General features: G+C 48.3%; 1 protein-coding gene across 12 annotated transcripts in view; it reads right to left on the bottom strand.

The window, feature by feature from the left end:
* Positions 1-20,792, bottom strand: part of DGLUCY (D-glutamate cyclase) — a 73,768-nt gene that overhangs the window by 50,645 nt on the left and 2,331 nt on the right. For all 12 annotated transcript variants that reach the window (XR_015721859.1, XR_015721860.1, XR_015721861.1 and 9 more), the window contains exon 2: positions 20,408-20,502. The gene's annotated coding sequence lies outside the window, so the exon portion shown is untranslated. The remainder of the gene's footprint in view (positions 1-20,407; positions 20,503-20,792) is intronic.

Genomic DNA, 20,792 nt, shown 5'->3' with positions numbered 1-20,792 from the left:
GTATAGGAGCAAACCAAAATGGCGGACCCTTTGGTAGGGTACAAGGAGAAGAAGGCAGTGTCACTGCTATGATATTCCCGCCACAAGGGACGTTCTACAATATCTGTGATCTTTAAAAGTGTCAAGGTCGTGAAAGTCAAGGAAACACTGAAAGGCTATACTTTTAGACTGAAGGAGACTAAACAGACACACCTAAATCCAAGAGGGATTCTGAACTGGATGCTCTTGTGATAAAAGACACGACTGCAATAATTGGTGCATCTTGTTTCCTGGTTTTGGTGGCTGTGTTGTGATTGGAGGGGAGGTGTCTTTGTTTGCAGGAAAAACACAGGAAAGTATTGGAAGATGATGGAGTATTGGACAACTTATTCCCAAGAAGTTCAAGAAAAAAAAGAGGTGGTTTTTTTTGTACCACCGTTGCAATATTTCTGTCACTTTGTGATTGTCTGAAAACTTAAAAATGATGAGAAACACATACTGAAAAACTTAATTGTAATAAACAAAATAGGGCATACACCTACAATGGAATATTATTTAGCCTTTAAAAGGAGGGAAATTCTAACAGATGCTATGACACGGATGAAGCTTAAAGACATTACAATAAGTGGGGTGCCCGGGTGGTGTAGCTGACTGAGCGTCCGACTTGGTTTCTGCTCAGGTCGTGATCTCGGGATCATGGGATCGAGCCCCGCATCGGGCTCCACGCTCAGTGCTGAGTGTGCTTGGGATTATCTCTCCCTCTCCCTCTGCCCCTCCCGCTCGTGCTCTCTCATTCTCTCTCTCAAATAAACAAATCTTGAGGGGGAAAAAAGGCATTATGGTAAGTAAAACAAGCCCATCACAAGGGACAGATACTGTACGATGCTGCTTATAAGAGGTACCTGGAGTAGTCAAATTCATAGCGACAGAAAGCAGAAGGGTGGTTGCCACGGGCTGGGATGGGAGCAATGGGGAGCTAGTGTCTAGCAGGAACAGATTGTAAGTTTGGGGTGATGAAAAGTTCTGGAGGTGGGGGTGGTGATAGTTGTACTTATAATAGACATATTCAATGCCACTGAACTGTGCACTTAGGACTGGTTAAGAGGGTTAATTTTATGTTCTATCAGCTTTACCACAACATAAAATTTAAATTAAACAGAGAAAACCGCGATTGTTAGGGTGCATTACATTAAATCTTTAGTTTTAGATTGTTGCTGTGAAAAGTGACACTGGCATCGGTGTGTGTCCTGAATTCAATACCAAATATTCTCCAGCTCGGGGTTCCTGTTACACCTCCATGAAAAGGAGCTTATCTTGCAAAAGGAAATTTTTTGCATCTATGCTTCACATGGCCAAACATTCACTTTACGGCTCTGTGGAAATTTAGGAAAAACTCTCTGCCAGACGTGGCTGTGAATGTCCATTCTTAGAGAGTTATAGAATATTTGAGAGCTCATTCTTCAAAGTAAATCTGCTTTTGGTTACTTAGCTAAATAAAGCAATCCAGCCTAGTGGCAAAACTCCAAGGTATGACATGGCTATGGGCAAACAGGACAAACCCTTCTGTTTCATCATTTGCTTGGCCTATAAAACTAGAGCACGCGTGTGTGCGTATTTAATACAGAGGTTCTGGAAGGGTGTGTCAGAGCAAATTCCCGGAGCCACGAAACGTGACACAGGCGTCCAGATGGGGGTTAAGTATATGATGTTACTAACAGTAAATGCTGTCATGGAGTTCCATGGGTGAGTCCCGGGGAACCAAACGGTTGCTTTAACGTCTAGCTACCCTTCCACTGCACAGCTCAACGAATGGCATGACCTACAAGCCTACTTCAGGGTCACAGTGCACACCGCTCTCCCCTTGGAGGGGCTGGAAGCTCCAGGTACTTCCACTGCTGGGAAATGCCTTGCCTAGTGGTAATACTCGGGCACGACATAGAAGATTCGACGAACCAAACTGAAAAGCACTTTGGCTCTTTGGGCCATGGTCCCTTTGTGTCAAATGCCAGACATGCCAGGATAGACATTTCTTCCTTTCTTTCTTTCTTCCTTCCTTCCTTTCTTTCTTTCTTTCTTGATTTTATTTATTTATTTGAGAGAGAGAGAGCGAGTGTACGAGCGCGAACACAAGCAGGAGGAGAGGCAGAAGGAGAGAGAGGGAGAAGCAGACTCCCGGCTGAGCAGGGAGCCCCATGCGGGATTCGACCCCACGCGCCTGGGATCATGACCTGAGCCGAAGGCAGATGCTTAACCGACTGAGCCACCCGGACGCCCCAGGACAGACATTCCAGGTCTGTGGTTGTCACAATTTGTATCTACTATTAGGCAATAATTTATGAGTTGATGGTGGTATTGATTATTAACTTTTTAAAAATTCCTTTGTTGGAGTGTGTGTGTGTGTGTTTCGTTCAGAGTGATATTGACTCTTAGTTGGTCAGTTCTTGGTCTCAGAACCATACATTGGTCCAGAATTACACTTGCCCTACCCTGGAGGAAGCATGCCACCTGAGAGCAGAATTGTATGGCAACAAATACATATAGTAACAGAGCGCCAGTCCAGAAGAAGATATAATGGGGCAGATAAAATAACACAAGCCCTTTAGACTTAATCCTCTTATACCAGGCCTCGTATAATTCAGGTTTAAAGCGCATAAGTAGCCGTGGGTCACATTTCAGAAGACACCGTAATTGGTCTAAACCCAAGTAAAAATGAGCTAAGCTTGGACCTGTTTCATGTACAGACATCTATGGACAGCTGTGCAGAGACGGCTGTGTGAACGCTCCCGGATGGCCTGGGCAGTTGTTTCCAAGGGCCTTACAGTCCCATTAAGGCTGCGTCCAGAAATAGCCGAGGCTGGGCCTCCGTCCCAACTGCCGGAGCTTTCACAAACTGAAAACCACGCTCTCAGACCTGATGATGCCCCCGTTCTGTGTTCTGGTGGAGATTCTCTGAGATTTCCTTTTATGAGTATTCCCGACCACCAGCCTTTGGGACCCAGAGCCTGCACTACAAGCTCCTTGTCACCCATTGCGTGACACCATGCTTCATGCCGGTTCCTCATGTGGGCAGGACGGGGACAGTGCAGGGGACCGTGTGCTCCCAATGGCAGGGCAGTGGTTCAGAGGCCGCGGTTTGCCTCGATGCTCGCGGTGCTGGGCAAAGGCTGAGCCCCCGAAGGGAGTTCCGTGGGAGGCCCCAGAGAGAAGGGCCCCCACGGGTGCCCTCGGAGGGACACCAGCAGAGACCTCAGACGGTCACAGGGAGAAAGTTAGGAGCCTCCAGGGGCCAGCCTCCCGCGGCACCTTGTCCCCTGACTGAGCAGTTGGCAGGTGTGACGGGGCCCCTGGGGGGTCCTGTCGTGCCGCCGAAGCCTGGGCTCGGCCCAGCGCTCGGTGCATTTCCATGGGAACGGCTCGGCAGCCCCACACTAGGCGGGGTGCCCCGTCTATTTCTATGGCACCTATCACCATGGCACCTACTTGCTCTGAAAAACACAGGCTAAAAACAGAGCCTGAAGGAAAGGGGGGCAATCCGCCTCTCCGCGGTGGCCTTCCCCCGCAGCTGTTGTTACACCTTGTGAGGGCTCCCTCGGACCTTTCGCCTTCCTGGTTCCCTGCTTTTGTTGGAGGTGGCTTTAGAAAATAAAAGGCTTACTCTCAGCATCCGCCTCGTCTTGGGGGTGAGGTGGCCAAGGCTCCCGGGAGTTGGCACTGTACCTGTCGCAGGTGTAAAATTCCCAGGCACAGGGAGCCCCTCTGACGTGGATCCTCCCAGGGCTTGTTGTTGGGGGGGGCTCCTGGGAGGTGTCTGGGGAAGTGGGGGAAAGTGGGGAGGAGGGGAAAGGGATGGTGACATCAGCGTACACAGATGACCCTTGAAAGGACCCGTGTTTATTCCAACAAAGTGGATCACGAGCTTCTCTGGGAGCACGTGAGATCCTCTCTTCACAGGGAGATCCACGAGGCCAAATGGCTTCCCTCCAGGATTTCCCTAAGTTACAGGCCACCCTTTCCAGCACCGCCCTTCATCCAGGCTCTGGAGTCGGGCAGAGCATGACTTTGAATCCTGACTTGGTCACTTGCAAGCCCTGTGACATCCGTGGGCCACGTCTGAGCGGTGGGCTCCCCTATGACATCGGGATGAGAAGACACACGGCCCTTCCTGTGACCTCAGCCTTCACGGTTGTTCCTTGGTTTGCCCAGCTATAGAATGGGGGCAGTAGCCAGGCTCGAAAGAGCTTCACGACTGTGGGAGAGACACTCTACGTAAAGCACTGAGCAGAGAACGCAGAGCTGCTCAAGTGGAAGCTGGGGGGGTGGGTTGGTGGTGACAATGGCCAGGACAGGGTGCTCAGGCTGTCTTGCTTCTCCTGGCCTGGCTTCCTGCCTCGGGCCTGGTGGGGCAGGTGTGAACAGGGCCCCTGGGCATGAGTCACCCTCTGCCTCCAGAGCCCCACATTCCTCAATGTCTTTGGGCATGAACGTGGCTGAGGACAAGCTCGCGCTCCACAGCGGGAGTCACCGGGCAGAAGGGTCATCAGTCCGGCGCTTGCTGTGACACACAGGACAATGAATTCCCCCAAACTGGAGAAAATCCCAACTCAATTCCCTGCTTGTGGGCTTTTGGAGTCAAGCAGCCCTGGGGCCTCAAACCTCCCCTCTCCCTATCTGTTGGCTGAGTGACTCAACTGCCCTTCCCTTTCCTTCCCCATCTGTGAAATGGGGTCATGCTTCCTGTCTCAGAGGGAGGTTGGGGCAGTAAAGAAGATGCAGGAAGAGCCTCCAGCCCAGACTCAGGTCCTAGTGGGCTCCCCTCTTTTCTATTCCCCCACTGAATGTTTTAGGGTGGAGTAAATACTCACTTTGATGAATTAAGGGTTAGTCTTTATAATAGAAGGAAACCAGTGTGCTTCCTGAATTTGCTGAGGTGCTGGTAAATGCTGAAACTCCCAAGCTCACACAAGACCAGCCCTGGGATTGGCATGGCTGGCTCCAGGACCTCCTCTCTCCTCCCTCACCACCCCTCTCAAGAACGCTCTGCCAAACAAGACGGTGGGCTCGCTCTCACACACTGCTTTCTCGTTCCTTTTTTTTTTTTTTTAAGATTTATTTATTCACTAGAGTGGGGGAGAGAGAGAAAGAGAGAGTGGGGAGGGGCAGAAGGAGAGCGAGACTCTTCAAGCAGACTCCGCGCATGGGGCTCGATCTTACAACCCTGAGATCACGACCTGAGCCAAAATCAAGAGTCAGACGCTTCACGACTGAGCAACCCAGGCGCCCCTACTTGTCCCTTTTTATTTTCTAAGAGTAATTTCCTCCATGTGAGCACTGTAGCTATCTCCTTGCCAAGTCCCACCCCCCAAGAGGGCCCACTTTCCACTTGAGGATTCATGTGCTTCCAAGAGTCTGGACTCTCCTCCAAGGTGCTGGGGGTGGAACCTGTGGCCCGAGCTAAGCCAATCACATAATGCCATCCCCTGCATGCAGGGAGTGGTTCATGGGGCCTCCGAGGGTCCAATCAGAATGTCCCCTGGGACTGTCCTGTGAATGGGGAACAGAAGGTCCACAGGGCTGTAGATGTGAGCCCTGGACTGCTCCAGTCATTCGACTATCATAAGCAAGACAGACTGGGCAAAACAGATGCACGAATGGCAACCGCCAAAGCCCCCCCGCCCAAACCCGGTGCTGGCGCCATGATGGATTTAGAACCCCTGGATCGCACCGTGTCTCAGACTCGCTCCCCCTCTGATTCTCTTGGGTCTGTGAGTCAATAAATCCCACTTGTGTTTAAACCAGTTTGAGTTGGGTTTTCCATAATGCGAGGAAAAACGCACCAGGAACACGATTTCCTCTTGAGAGTTCCAAAGTGCCCATCACCTTCAGACCTCAGTTCCTAAGCCAGGTCTTGAAGAAAGCCCGGCGAATCCTAGGACCTCCTTTCCCCTCAGCTCCGTGTGCTGTTTGTTTAGGACTCAACCGCCCGTGCGATCTGCACAATAAAACTGGTAGTGTCTCCGTTTTCCCACTGAGGACCCTAGGCCCAGGGAAGTTTTCTCCATGCTACCCGTTTATTAGTCAGTAAGATCGGGACTAGAAATGAGGACCCTGAGGGATAGCGAGGCTATTAATAAGCTTTTATCCCTCTTTCTAAATATGAAATTATTTTAATTCCCCAGCTGGATTCTAACTTTCTCGAGTCCAAAACTATTTTTTCTTCCTCTTTTGACCATCCATTGTAGTCACATGAGACGTGTTTGTTACCCAGTGGCCAAGGGAACCTCCTACAGCCCAGAACACCCTGGCCAGGGGCCTGACGATGCCTGGAGGTCTGCAGAGTACTTCAAGAAGTACCAGGTGCTGGGCGAAGTGCTTGACATATGTATTCTCATTTTTAAAAAATGGCTCATTGTCTTTACATTATTCTTGGGCCGGAGGGCAGGTGGCCTTTCTCCAAGGCCTGTTAGCAGAACCTGTTTGGACTGGAAGTGCAAGATCTCTTCCGAAGGCAAACACGGATGACAGGGCCCCTTACTGTGGCACATGGCTGTGCGGAAGGGGCCAGAACTCTGGGTTCGATTCACGGCTCTACTTCTTATCATCTGGGTGGTCTTGGGCAAGTTACTCTGTGTATTTGTGCCTCGGTTGTCTATTTGTCAAATGAAGATATAATCCCACCACCTCTGTGGGCTGTGGGAAGATTCCATCGTATCGAACACTCGGCACAATGCCTGGTATCCTTTTTGCTCTGTTCCTGCCACGTTTCTTCTTTGCTGGGCACGAACCAGTGGCCGGCCCTCACAGGCGTGTGCCCCATACCCCTGCTCCATGGATGATGGCCAACCCCACCCAGGAGCCAAAGAGAGATAGAGAAGTTCAAGGAAACCCAGGTGGGGAGAAGTTTCCATTCCCTTCCTTGCCAAACATAGATTTGCGGCTGGAAAGTCAGAGCACGCCAAGGAATGGTTGTGGCCCGAGCTGCTTTGTTTCACGGCAAGTTCATTGTGTTTGGATTATAACAAAGTGTTTTTCCTTTTGTCTCTGCCCAGCAAGCCATGAACAGTTCCAGATCCAACAGCCTGAGCCCCGGGTCTAAGAAAGGAAAGTGGATTTGCAGTATGTGTTTTTCGATTAAGATGTGACACCGTGTCTCAGAGCAGCCAGGCTTCCCCTCAGATTTTGAGCATTATTGTATAACCAGTATGCACTTGCTCAGGGCTCTTTGTCAGCGGAGGGGAATGTTCTACCTCTTTCGGTAAATGTGACCAAGCCGCCCTTCTCTGTGGCTTAGGCAGGGTCTGGGGCAGGGAAGCCGGAGGGACAGGAAGAGATAAAATGCCTTACATGTTATCACTTCTTCTCATCTCCCCTTGTGTTCAAAGAAGGCAGGTCGGCCCAGCATCTTGTTCCACCCCAGAACCAGGCTTCTGGGGTTACATAGTTACATGTTTCTGCTGGAAGCAGTTCCGTATCTATTTATGGGAGGCAGTGTTCTCGAAGTATAGATCTCCAGGACACCTGCATCAGAGTCCTGGAGTGCTTGATAAAATTGCAAGTTTCTGGCTCTATAGGATTCCCACTGATCTAGACCCTACTAGAGACTGGGAACCTTGGGTAGCAGGTGAGGAGCGTGGGTTTTAGAGTCAGATCAGTATGCACTGAGCCCCACGTTCCAGCCCCAAGTCCAGTACCTGTGGGCCTTGGCCAAGTTATGTAATCTCTCTGGGTCTCTGTTTCATCACCTATCCAAGGGGAAAGCTGAGCAATCGAGAGAGATGGAGCTCACGTGGTTGTCACAAGGATGAAGTGAAATAATGCTTGTTTAACCATGTTTGGCGTATAGTAAACATTCACTACATCTTAACTCTTTTTTTGTTGTATATATAATACCTGCTCTGAAAAAGTCTCAGAACCTTATTATGTACAAGAAATAATAAACTTGGCCATCACAACCAGTGTTAAGAGTCCTCCTGGTACTTTCCACTGGTACAGGTTTTGACAAGTCTACAGACCAGCAACCAGACCCGGAGGTATCTTGAGCTGTCGGAACTCCACCAGGACTCACAGCAAATTCTCAACAACGAGCCAGCCAGAAGAGGGCAGCAACAGAGAGCCAGAGTCTAACTGCAGCCTTCCGAGTCACAATGCCTGAGTGTTGGAGGCACTTGGTGTGGTCCAGGTTGGTCCTAGTTTGAAAAGACACTAGATCTGGTGGGTGGAGACGCGGTAGTGCGGATTTCACACTGGGTGGCGTACGTTAGCGTGGTGGGTGGTGGCTGTGTCTCTGACTCAGCACTTCCAAAGATACTTGTACTTTAAGAAATCACACAGGCATCGCTATATTGTAGCAAACAGCAAAACTTCATTGAGAATGGGAGTAATCTAAACCAGGGATTGGCAAATCCTTTTGTATAGTCTGTGAACTAAAAATGGTTTTTATACTTTTTAAGCATTGTTAAAAGAGGGGAGGTGGGGAACAATATCAGTAGCAACTAACAAAATAAAAATAATAAAACAGACAAGTAACAAAAACAAGAATATTGTGATAGTTAATTTTTTTTGTCAACTTGACTGGGTCATAGGGTGCCCCGAGAGTTGGTTAAACATTATTCCTGGTGTGCCTGCGAGGGTGTTTCCAGATGAGATTAGCATTTGAATCAGTGGGCTGAGTAAAGCAGGCGGCCCTCCACCCACGTGTGGGCATCGTCCAAGTCAAGGAGGGCCTGAATAGAGCAAGAAAGCGGAGGGAGGGAGACTTGCCTTCTGCCCGGCAGTTTGAGCCGAGACATTGGTCTCCTGTCTTCTAATTAGGACCTCCACTGGCGCTCCGGGTTCTCAGGCCTCTCGACTCACTCAGACTGAAAGCGCACCACTGGCTTCCTTGGGTCTCTGGCTTTCAGATAACAGATTGTGGGACTGCTCAGCCCCCATGACCCCTTGAGCAATTTCTTCTCTATTAGATATAAGATACAATAGATAATATAGATATATCTCCTATTGATTCTGTTTCTCAAGACAAGAAAAAAAGAATAAAAAAACCTACACCATACTCAATGATGAAATGTTGAAAGCACTCCCTTTAAGATCTGGAACAAGGCCTAGGAAGTCCCATTATTACCACATGACACTGGCCGGTGTACTAGAACAAGGGGGGGCGGGGAAGCAAATGGAAATGTGTAGAGATTGGAAAGGAAGGAAAAAAAACTCTTGCAGCTCTAAGGATTGTCTGGATGGAAAACCCAGCATCATCTACAGATAAATTATTAAAATTGGTATGAGAGTTCAGGAAGTTTTCTGGATACAAACGCAATATGTAGAAGTTGGTTGCGTCTCTATTTACTGGTAACTATTAAAAAATGTAATTGTAAAAGATACCACGTATAAGAGCATGAGCAAATATCAACACCCAAGAGTAAATCTAACAAAACATGTGAAAGCCGTTATGGGGAAAATAATAAAACTTTACTGAAAGACTTTAAAGGACCTAGGGAAGTGGTGAGCCAGCATGCTCACGACGGAAAGATTCACTATTGTAAATGTATCAGCTATTCCCAAATTGATGTACATATTCCAGGCAATTCCAACCAAAATCCAAACAGGATTTTTAAAAAGAAACTCAACAAACTGATTCCAAAGTTTATTTGGAAGAGCAAAGGGCCAAGAAATGCCAAATCAGGGGAGCCTGGGTAGCGCAGTCGTTAAGCGTCTGCCTTCGGCTCAGGGCGTGATCCCGGCGTTCTGGGATCGAGCCCCACATCAGGCTTCTCCGCTACGAGCCTGCTTCTTCCTCTCCCACTCCCCTGCTTGTGGTCCCTCTCTCGCTGGCTGTCTCTCACATAAATAAATAAAAAATTCTTAAAAAAAAAATGCCAAATCATTTTTAAAGAACAGACATGAATGGGTCTGTTTGGCGGCAGGGTGTATTTCCCCGACCAGCTATCAAGACTTCTTGTAAAACCATAGCAATTAAGATTAAATGAAAGAACTCCCACAACTCAACAGGAAAAACAAACTAAAAACAAAAAAACCTCAACCCAATGAAATAATGAGAAAGGACTTGACTAGACATTTCTCCAAAGAATGTATACAAAGGGCTAATAGGCACATGAAAAGACGCTCAAATCACTAATCGTTACAAAAACGCAAAGGAAAACCACAATAAAATACCGCTTCAGGGTCGCCTGGGTGGTACAGTCGGTTGAGCGTCCGACTCTTGCTTTTGGCTCAGGTCAGGATGTCAGGGTCGTGGGATCAGGCCCCGCGTCGGGCTCAACACTGGACACAGAGTCTGCTTAAGACTCTGTCCCTCTGCTCCCCTGCCCCTGCGCTCTCTCTGTCTGTCTCTCTCTAAAGTAAATAAATACATCTTTAAAAAAATTACCACTTCACACCACACCCATTAAGATTGCTATTATTAAAAACAAAATGATACACAAAAAAAGAAAATGGCAAGTGTTGGCAAGGATGTGGGGAAATTGGAACACTTGTGTATTGCTGGTGGAATTGTAAAATGGTGTAGGTAGCCTCTCTGAAAACAGTATAATGCTTACTCAAAATCATTAAACATCAAACTATAATCCCACTCTGGGTATATACCCAAAGGAATGGAAAGCAAGGACTCAGACAGACATTTGTACACCTATATTCATAGCAGCATTTTTATATATATGTATATATATATAATAATTATTATTATTCCATAGGTGGAATATTCACAATATTATTAGTCACAATATTCTGCGATAGGTCCACTGATGGATGAATGGATAAACCAAATATGGTACACACATATACCGGAATATTCCAAAAAGGAAGGGCATTCTGACACGTGCTACCTGAATGAACCTTGATGACATTACACTTGTGAAGTAAGCCAGACACAAATACCATATGATTCCACTTATCTGAGCTACCTGAGATAGTAAATCAATAAAGACAAGAGTAGAACGGTGGTTACTAGGGCTAGAGGAGGGGGATGGGGAATCATTGTTTAATGAGGACAGAGGCTCAGTTTGGGATTCTGAAACAGTTCCTGAGTTGGATGGTGCTGATGGCTGTATATTGAGTGAATGTACTTAATGCCACTGAAATGTATACTTTAAAATGGTTAAGATGGCAAATTTGAAGTTATGAATATTTTACCACATTTTTTAAAAAGATTGGGTGAGGGGCACCTGGGTACCCAGTTGGTTGGGCATCTGGCTCTTGGTTTTGGCTTGGGTTGTGGTCTTGGGGTCGTGGGATCAAGCCCCACATCGGGCTCCACTCAGCAGGGAGTCTGCTTGAGATTCTCTCTCTCCCTCTCCCTCTGCCCCTCCCCTGCTCGCATTCTCGCTCTCTTTCTCTCATGTTAATAAATAAATAAATAAAAATTTTTTAAAAAAGACTGTGTGACATTAGAGCAGGAATAAACAAACATATCAGTAGAGCAGAACAGAGTAACACGACTCAAAATGTAGTCTGTACATTGCTTGTTGTCTCCCCCAAACTGTTCGTCATGGGCCCACAATAGTACAGACATAAAACCTTTGGAAACTTGGATAGCAACAGACAGAGTAAGTTTAAGTTCGTTGAATCTATTAATAAAAACTTGGGACATTGATTTTGTGTTTCTTTTTAAATTTCTTTTTTCTAGTAATTTATTTTTATTATATTTATAAAACTATTGATCTGCAATGGATTATGGGAAAAACTGGTGCTCAACACAGAAAGTCTGGGAGCTCGGAGGAAAAAAAACAACCACTCACACATGGAAAGTTGATTTCTGATGGAGAGGACATTGCAAATAAGTGGGGAAGAAAGTAAAACCGGGAGCCGACCATCTTAGAGCAATCACAAAAATCAAAGCCAGGTAGATTAAATACTTAAAACACGAAAGATTTAACACTTTAAATATGAAAGACAAAACAAGAAATTCTTAGAAGATAATATTGGGAAATATCTTACTGCAAAGGCAATCCCAAACTTCGGGTAGATCTCTGAACGTACAGAGCTGATATCAGATTAAAATCCTATAAACCCATAGTGAGCTCTTATGAATCAATAAAAAAAAATACTAACAGCCCGTTTGAAAATAGGCAAAAGACATAAACAGACATTTCACAGCGGAGGAAAAGCAGATGGTTCATAAACATGGAACGAATCTGCACATCAATGGTAAGCAAATACATGTGATTTACAACCGCAAGGAGCCACAGACCACGCCCATGCAACTGACAAACGTTAGAGTTGACAAGAATGAGGTCCACCAGAACACTATCGTTGACCGCTAGCGGAAGCATAGATCATTACAATCTCTTTGGGGGGAAACTAGCTTCATCCAGGAGACTAGAGGGTGTGAGCGCCCTTCCAACAGGCAATTCCACGCATAGGTACACACTCGAAAGAGCAGAAGAGACACGTGCAGTGTGGGATACTCCCACAGTGGACTAGTATGCGGCAATAAAAATGACCACAGTGACTTGCATCAACGTAAATGAATCTCAAAAATGTAACGTTGGATGAAAGAAGTCACAGAAGAATATATATTGTAGCATTAAAATAGGCAGCCATGCTCTGCAAGACCAAGTAATACACTGCTTAGGGATTTAAGCATGTGTGTGTGTGTGTGTGTGTGTGTGCACGCGTGTGTGCGTGTGTGGTACAACTATAAAGAAAAGCATGGCTGATGCATTCTGTATAGGTGCTCTCTGATAGAGCGAGGAGTGTTGACTGGGGAGGGGCATTCAGAGGCTTCTAAGAAACTCACACTGTTCTATTTCTTTCCTTGGGAGGTGGGGATGCAGGTGTTTTTTTACTATTCTTTAAGCTGAACATATGGCTTATAAGTATGCATGATACATTCCACAATTTTAAAAAACATAAAGGATAAAAAGCCTCTCCATGATGGTTAAGGATGCAGGAGAAAGGTCAAATCCCCTGAAGGTGCAGGCAAAGGCTGGGCAGGCTGTCGTACTCAGGACCAACAGGAAAATGCAGACCAAGAACCTCAGTTAGGCTCAGAGGCCTAACTTGTGAACATTTATTTTCGCCTCTCAAGCATTTTTTCCTTTCAGAAACTGCCATTCCCCGCAACCCAGAGGGTCTGTCTGGTGGGCATGGGACTCGGGACAGTTAATCAGGGTACCTCCTCTTGTCTGGCCTCAGTGGTTAATACAGGGATGAACAGAGGTCCCAAGCCAGCCCAGTCAGAGCTGTCCGTGTCCTTCTGCTGAAACTATCAAGAAAGGGGTAATCTTGCTCTATGCAAATGCATGGGAGGCCTAGAGCTCCAAGAAATCAGCCTGGAAATGAAGGCAGCAGAGAGAAAAGCAGAAACGAGGACTAGGGAGTCACAGAGGGGCAGAGAGAAGGGTAAGAGACAGACAAAGCCCTCGTCCTGTCCTTTGAGGGTCTTGATCCAGCTATTCCTGATTCCCATTATGTAGATAGTTGCAGATCCAGTTGCAATAAAAAATGTGCTGTGTAGCATAGAATTTTCTACCAGGAGCAGGGCTTTGCAAGTGACAAGCCCTAATATGTGGCATTGGCTGTGTTGGGGTGCGGAGTGGGACAGTGTGGAGCTCCCACTCCCTGACCAGGAAGTGAGCAATATCTGTTAAGTGGAGCAAAGCTGATAAATTCTCTCTTGTTGAGTCTGGGGATTCAAACTACATGGAAATTCAAAGAACTTGTTAAAAAAAAAAAAAAAGCCAGGTTATGGGTATGCAATGGCTACTTCTTCATCTTTTTTCTTTCTAAAGATTTTATCTATTTGAGAGACAAAAAGCGCACAAGCCAGGGGGAGGGCAGAGAAGCGGACTCCCCTCTGAGCAGGGAGCATAATGTGGGACTGATCCCAGGACCCTGGAATCATGACCAGAGCCGAAGGCAGATGCTTCACCGACTGAGCCACCCAGGTGCCCTTCTTCAGTTTTTAGTAAGGTACCGTAACAAAAAGACACACTCGAATCTCAGCGGCCTTTCTGAAAGCAGGGAATTGGGAAAACAGAGCCATGAGATCCTCCTTCTGCCTGTGGCCAGTAATTCAACCGAGCTGAGAGCCAGACATCATCTTTCAGGACTGCAAAAGTCAAATCCCTGCCTGGGGCTAAGTTTGTTGGCAGCGCAGTCTGGAAGAAGGAAGACACAGTGGGAGATAAGAGAGAAAGCCTAAGAGGGCTTCTTCCCCTCCAGCAGCTCTTGCTGGGCCCTCCCAGACTGGCCAAAGTGGCTATTCCCCCCACTGTAGACTCCCATCCGATGGGAAAGAGCCTGAGGGCAAGTGGCCCAATTATCCCTGCCTCTCTCCCACCACCCAGTGCGTTCAGCACAGAGGCCAAATGGCTGTAAGTCTAAACGAAAGCCAGGGGAGGGCAGAGCACAGAGCTGATGTGTGCAGACAGACGCGGTGAGGACAGGGTCCAGATTCCAGAGCATGACTTGACTGGGCTCCAGCTCTGGTTGCCAGCTCACGGAGTTATCAGAAAACTAACTGCCCAGCAACTGTCTCAAAGTTTAGAGAGTCATACTGCCAGAGACACCCCAGTCTAGCAAACCACAGCACGAGATTGCTCAACTGCTGGGGCCAGGCCCAGACCTCTGTACTTAGATCCTCATAAAGGGGCCTGTGCGAGTATACAGTGTCCAGAAGGCACATTCTCTCTGATGCTGCTCGCGGACGGTAATGAGCAAGGGAGAGTCTTCCAGAGAGCAGAGCCCAGGCACCCCTGGATGACGGAGGAACCGCTATCCTCCAGAAGATATGAAGTGGCCTCTTGCCAATCGTCTTCTACAGCATGTTGGCTGAGTGACCGCCACACGCTGTTTCCCTTATTCCCTTTATTCAATGCCAAGTGGTTTTTCTTCCAAGTGTCTTATTTTTTTTCCTCCACCATTAAATGCTGGGGTGTTGAACTTGATCAGTTAGCTGTCAGCTGACAGATTCTTAAGAGTAACATCCAGGCCCGACCAAGAAGAATGTGCAGCCGCCTGCTTTCCTTGCATGTGGGCAGCCTGTACCGTGCTGGGGTGGTGCATTTCTGGAATTGTTTATATGCGAGGCGGTCAAGGGGGACAGTGTAGTGTCTGTCTACTACTTTCTGTCTGCCCTGTAATTAGTTTCATTATGCCCTCCTCCCCCCAAAAATATACGTCTAAGTCCTAACTCCCAGCACCTGTGACTTATTCAGGAAAAGGGTCTTTGCAGATGTAATTAAGTGAAGGATCCGAAGACGAGATCGTTACGGATTGATCAAGCAGACCCTGAATTCAACGACGAGTGTCTTTACAGGAGGACGAGACACAGAACAAGGGAAACACAGAAGGAGTGGCCTCAGGATGGTGGAGGCAGAGACCAGATGAAACAGCTGTAAGCCAAGCAACACCAAGGACTGCCTGGGGCCAAAGAAGCTCGATTGAGGCAAGGAAGGATTATTCCCTCGAGTCTTTGCAGGGAATGTGGCTCTGCCAACACCTGGCTTTCAAACGTCTGCCCTCCAGAACTGTGAAAGAATACATTTCTGTTGTTTTTAGCCACCAAATCATGGTAATTTATCGTGGCAGCCTTGGGAAACTAATACGTACCCAGACATTCTGACTGTCAATCACCCTCTCAGACCCAGGTGACCCATCAACACACCCTGTCCCTCGAGATCACATTGATTGGTTTGGGGATGGTCACTGCAATGGACTATTTATCTGTCCCCAGAATTCATATATTGGAATCCTCACTCCCAGTGTGATGGCATCAGGAGATGGGCCTCTGGGAGGGGATTACGTGATGGGGGTGGAAACCTCATGAATGGGATTAGTGCTTTTACAGAAGAGACCCCACAGAGCTCCCTTTCCCTTCCGGCCTCGTGAGGTCTTAGTCAGCCAGGAAGCGGGCTCTACGCAGACACCAAATCTGCCCACACCTTGATCTTGCACTTCCCAGCCTGCAGAACTGTGAGAAGTAACTGTGTGTTGTTTAAGCCCCCCGTTTGTGGACTTTTTGTCTTAGCAGCCCAAACAGACTCAGATAGTCACACCACCCAGAACAGGCAGTCAGAGTTACCTTTTGAATTTGGATAGCTGTTGAGAAAGAAGTTTCTTGCCCGGAAATCGCTAGATGCAAGGACAATTTCTGTCCCTCCATAGAGAGGGCCGGCCTGAGAAGGGAGCTCGCTGAGAAGGACGCAGAGCCAAGGGGTATGAAGAGAGAGGCATGGTTTAATGATGCTATCCCTGGCCCTACAAACAAGCATAGCTAAACACAGATCTCCCGCTGGGATTTCCGGCCAGTAAATTCATCTTTCTTGCGTAAGTCGTAAGTTGGGACTGTCACTTGCAAACCCTGGGTCCTGATCGGCATATTCTGAGAGGTATCTGATCCCGGCCGATCTCCTCAGCCGTGGGGAGCCCAGGAGAAGTAGAGGTCTCCTCTGGTGGCCTGAATGAGGCTCCTGGCATCTCTGGCTCTCCTGGTCTGGGCCATTGGACCAGTCCCGGTCCACACAGCTGGACAGCCAGCCAGTGTCTTATCTGAAATGCTGAGGTGATTACCACAGACAGAACCCCGGCCAGTCCAGAGAACAGATTTGGCAGCAAGTAAAGTTCAAGTACAGAGGTGAAATCCCATCATAATGAACAACGAAAACTTCTGTAAAACATGAAGATTTGCTTCTATTGAACCACAGAACCCGAGCGAGAGGCCAACAACGGCTCTGGAGCACAAGGCTTCCTTCCCCCAGCCCGGACAGCATCACCTTCCACCAAGGCTTTCTCCAAGCCTTCCATGCTCCTGGCTGAGGAAAGTCACTGTTCACAGAAAGTCCAATCCACCACGAATTTACAAGCAGCTACCCCCACAGAGACCCCGTTTGCTACCTGAAGCCTTAAATCCCACTGAACTGTCAACCGCCCAGGCCGAAAGCCATAACTGAATGAATTCAGAAACCCCAGAGAATAAAGAACCCCAGGGCAAATGCAAAAATACCATGTATTCTGACAGCTCAGAGGAAAGACTCAGTGGGAAGGGGGGACAGTCGTGCTTCCTCCTTATGCTTAGCTCCTTGGGAGTGAATTTGCAAGGACTAACTGCTCTGCCCTCAGCTGACTGGCTGTGCAGCTTCTAAATGTCTGATTGTCAAGGCCAAACCATGCTTCCATTAAAAAAACCGGATACACCCTGGAGAGTTTTTACAATGGACCTTAACCCGATGCCTCAGGATTCCTGAGCGAGAGTTAGAAGTTTCTGAAAAAATAGTCTATTCCTTTACCATTTGTAGAGCATCTTCTATGTGCCAGACAACATGCTTCCGTGCTTCAGCCCCGGAGCTGTTGATGGGGAAGTTGATGAGTGAAATTGTGAGAGCAGCGCCAGGCAGTCGTGGCCTGCGAGATGCTGCCTGAGCTGAGTTTTGACAGACAACTGGAAATTAGCCCCAGGAGGAAGGTAGAAGAAGGCCCTGCTGGTGAAGACATGTCCCAAGGCATGAACCTGCAGCCCCCTGAGTGGTGGGCACACTTGGAGTCAAGATGGAGAGGGGCTGGACTGGTAGGCAAGGAATCAGTCAGGAAGGGTCATGTGATTAACTGAAGGCGCGTGAACTTTATTGGAGATCTTTGGGAGCACTGAAGAGCAGGAGGATGCCCTGAGCCAATGGCATTAGCGGGATGACCACGGCAGGACTGCAGTGAAGGACAGAAGTAGAGACAGTCCCTCGAGGGTCCTTTGCCATAGGTGGGTGAGAAGCAATAGAGGCTTTCCCCAATGGTAAGGGAATGAGGGGAAAAGGGGGGGGGTACAGGAGTTGGAGGATTCACTGGAATGTGATAGCTGATGGAAAGCAAAGGTGCGCTGAGAAGTGGGATCCAAGATAATGACTAGATTTCTTTGCTCTGGCATAGGAAGATGGGGTCATGGTACCATTCCTAAAATAAGGACGTAAGAAGATGGATAAGTCTTGGAAGAGCCTGATGAGGAGTCTGGCTTTAGAATGCTAAGTGGGAGGAACCTGGGGCCTGCCATAGCAGCTGTCCATGAGAAACTGGACATTCTGGACCAGATGTCAGGAGGGAGAGTGGGGAGCACACCAAGGACAGCAAGGGAGAGGGTGAGAAGAGCAGTGGGTGAGACACAGAGGCCCAGGGGACATTCAGGAAATGGGTGGAACAGGAGGTCTCCATAGGGAAACCATGAGGAGATGGAAAACAATGTCCAGCAAAGTAAGGTGGAAACCTAGAGAGCAGAGGCACCTGGAGAGAGAGGCTCAAAATGGGGGGGGGGGGCAATAGTACCAACGTTCTAGAAAGATGGAGTCACCTCAGGGAAGAAAAACACTACCTGGACCTGGAGAATGGCTGTCTCTCATGACATCAGTCTGGGCATCTGATCATGGGAACGTACACCAGATCACAATGGGTGATGGAGGACTGAATGTGCAGGCGGGCGGTGTCGACAGCCAGTGTAGACGATTCTTTCAAGAATCTTGGCTGTGAAGGGGGAGAGAGAGGGAAACTGAAGGGAGAAGTTAGACAGAAATATGGGATTAAGGACAGAGTACTGTTCAGACTGGGGACACTGCTGAGAATGTCGGTAGACAAGAGGCTGACAACGCGAGCAAGAGAGCACAGTGACTGGAGGGGGCTTCCTGGGGGGGTGTGGGGGGGTGCCTGTACACGATCAGCCATGGGCAGGAGCACACCCCTTCCCTCGCATGGGAGCAGTGGAGAAGCAGAGTAGGAGACACACTGGGGGACTACCAGGGAGGACCTAGAGAATTTACTGGGCCCTCAATTTTGTTCAGTTTTATCAGTGGACAGGACAGATCCTCGTCATCATAATGACAGACAATGAAATGGAGGTTCAAACAGAGGTTGATGGAAGAGGAACAGTCAGGAGGGGAACCAATTACAAAACAGGACAGGGGAAGGTCTAGGGACACTTGGAAGGGTTTCCCAGCAGCCTTGGGAACCCAGGACTCTAATGGTCCAGATGATGTGATGGACAAGTCCTCCTACAGCAGTCAGAGCCCCAGGAAGGAGCAGGGCGGTTCAGCTGCGTGGGTGCACACAGAAGGATAAGCGGGCAAGAGGGATGAGAGAGAGATGTGGGTTAGAGTGAGAGCCCAGCCCCCACAGTCAAGTGAAGCCACGCCCTGAGTTAATAGCAGTCACTGGTTCAGGTGTTTAGCACAAGGGGCCAGGTCACTTCTGTGTATAGCCTAGTGTCCCTTTTCAACAAAGACAGTGTCCGGAGGCAGATAAACCAAAAATGGAAAGAGCAGGAGTTTTAGAATCAGGCAGATATGGGGTTAAAACCATCCCTACCATTTCCTTCTCTGAGCTCACATTTTTGGTCCACAAAATATGAAAAATCCATGCTTTGCAGAACGTGCAAGGATTAAATGAGATGGTTAATGCGGCGTACCCTGCTAGGCTGTAAAGTCCACCAGGTGCCTGTTCTGTTGCTCAGGGCTCGCTCTGACTTCTGCCTTGAGTGGGTACTTGGCACATGGTAGGCCCTCAACAAACACCAATTTCCCTCTTCATCTGTTAGGCAATATACATCAAAGTACCTTCTCTGTCCCTGGATTAAGCTCCCCCTAGACCATTGGTATTCCCTTTTTTGGCCCATCCAATCTCAGTTCCTTGCAACGATAAGAATGGAATATCGATCTACATTCCCTTTCATTGAGCCAGGTTGTTATTTAACTTAGTGCTTTCAGAAATGTAGACACCATGGAGGTTGAACTCAAAGGCCACAGAGCTGTGGGACCACACGGCTGCCCAACCACCCACCAAACATGTGGCTTGATTTCTTTATTACAACCCTGTGGGCTCATAGGTAATCTTTGATGAGGTGGGGGGAAGGTTGCCTCTTCAACACATGCAAGGATGGATTCCAGGAGAATGGAAGGAACAGGGATCTTTCCTTCATCAGCCACCAGGACTCAAGATCACAAGGAATAGTGACTCTCTGGAGACTCTGGAGTATGGAATTTACATTGCAGGTTGGGGAAGTTGTCAAAAGACCAGAAGAGAACCAACAAATAAACAGAGCCAATGTCACCCTTGCTAGGAGGTTTGGGCGGTAAGGGGACAGGCTGTCCAACCCCACGGACAGTCGGTCTGGCAAGCCGGCAGGAGATAACTGCGCTGCTGCCAGAGGCATTTATCTGAAACATGGAGCCAAGAGCTGTCCCTAGATTTTGCTAAAGAACAAATCCAGGAGTATATCAGGCATCCATCAGGAAGTAGAGCTCAGGCCGGCCGAGAAACTGGCAGCCTGAGGGGGCACTGGTGCCCCCTAGTCCAAAGCGCCCATCTGGGACAGGTATGGCCCCATGACCAGGACCGGTCCCCAGTTTCCGCCCTCCCTTTCTTCCTTTTAGTAAGAGGACTCCTCCTATGTGTTACCTGGGCATACTTAGTGGGCCCAGCTACAGACTACATTTCCCAGACTCACCTGCAGCCAAGTGTGCCGGTTCCGGTCAATGAGCGATCTGAGTGGAAGGGCCTGAACAACTTCCGAGGTGCGTCATCCAGAAGGGGGCTGTTTGCCTGCAGGCAGGAGCAGAAGGTGGAGGTGGTTGAGCAGCTACAACCAGGCAGAAGAGGGGGACACCCTACACCCCTAGGGAGTGGGAAGGAACACGGTTCAGGGAGGCTGGGTTCCTGAAGGACCCTGTGGAGCAGAGCTGTTTACATCCTGGCCAGCAGGTGTAAGAGAAATACCCTTCCATCCTTCTGGAGCCAATGTATTTTGGGGTTTTTGTTACAACTTAGCCTGTGCCCTAAGGCATACAGAGTGTTTCCCACAGGTGCAGATACTAATAGTTTGAGTACTGACA

The sequence above is a fragment of the Ursus americanus genome, chromosome 26 (genome assembly GCF_024610735.1).
Source record: "Ursus americanus isolate L20-20 chromosome 26, mUrsAme1.1.p, whole genome shotgun sequence".
Lineage (NCBI taxonomy): Eukaryota > Metazoa > Chordata > Mammalia > Carnivora > Ursidae > Ursus > Ursus americanus.
This window is presented reverse-complemented; position numbering and strand designations above follow the sequence as displayed.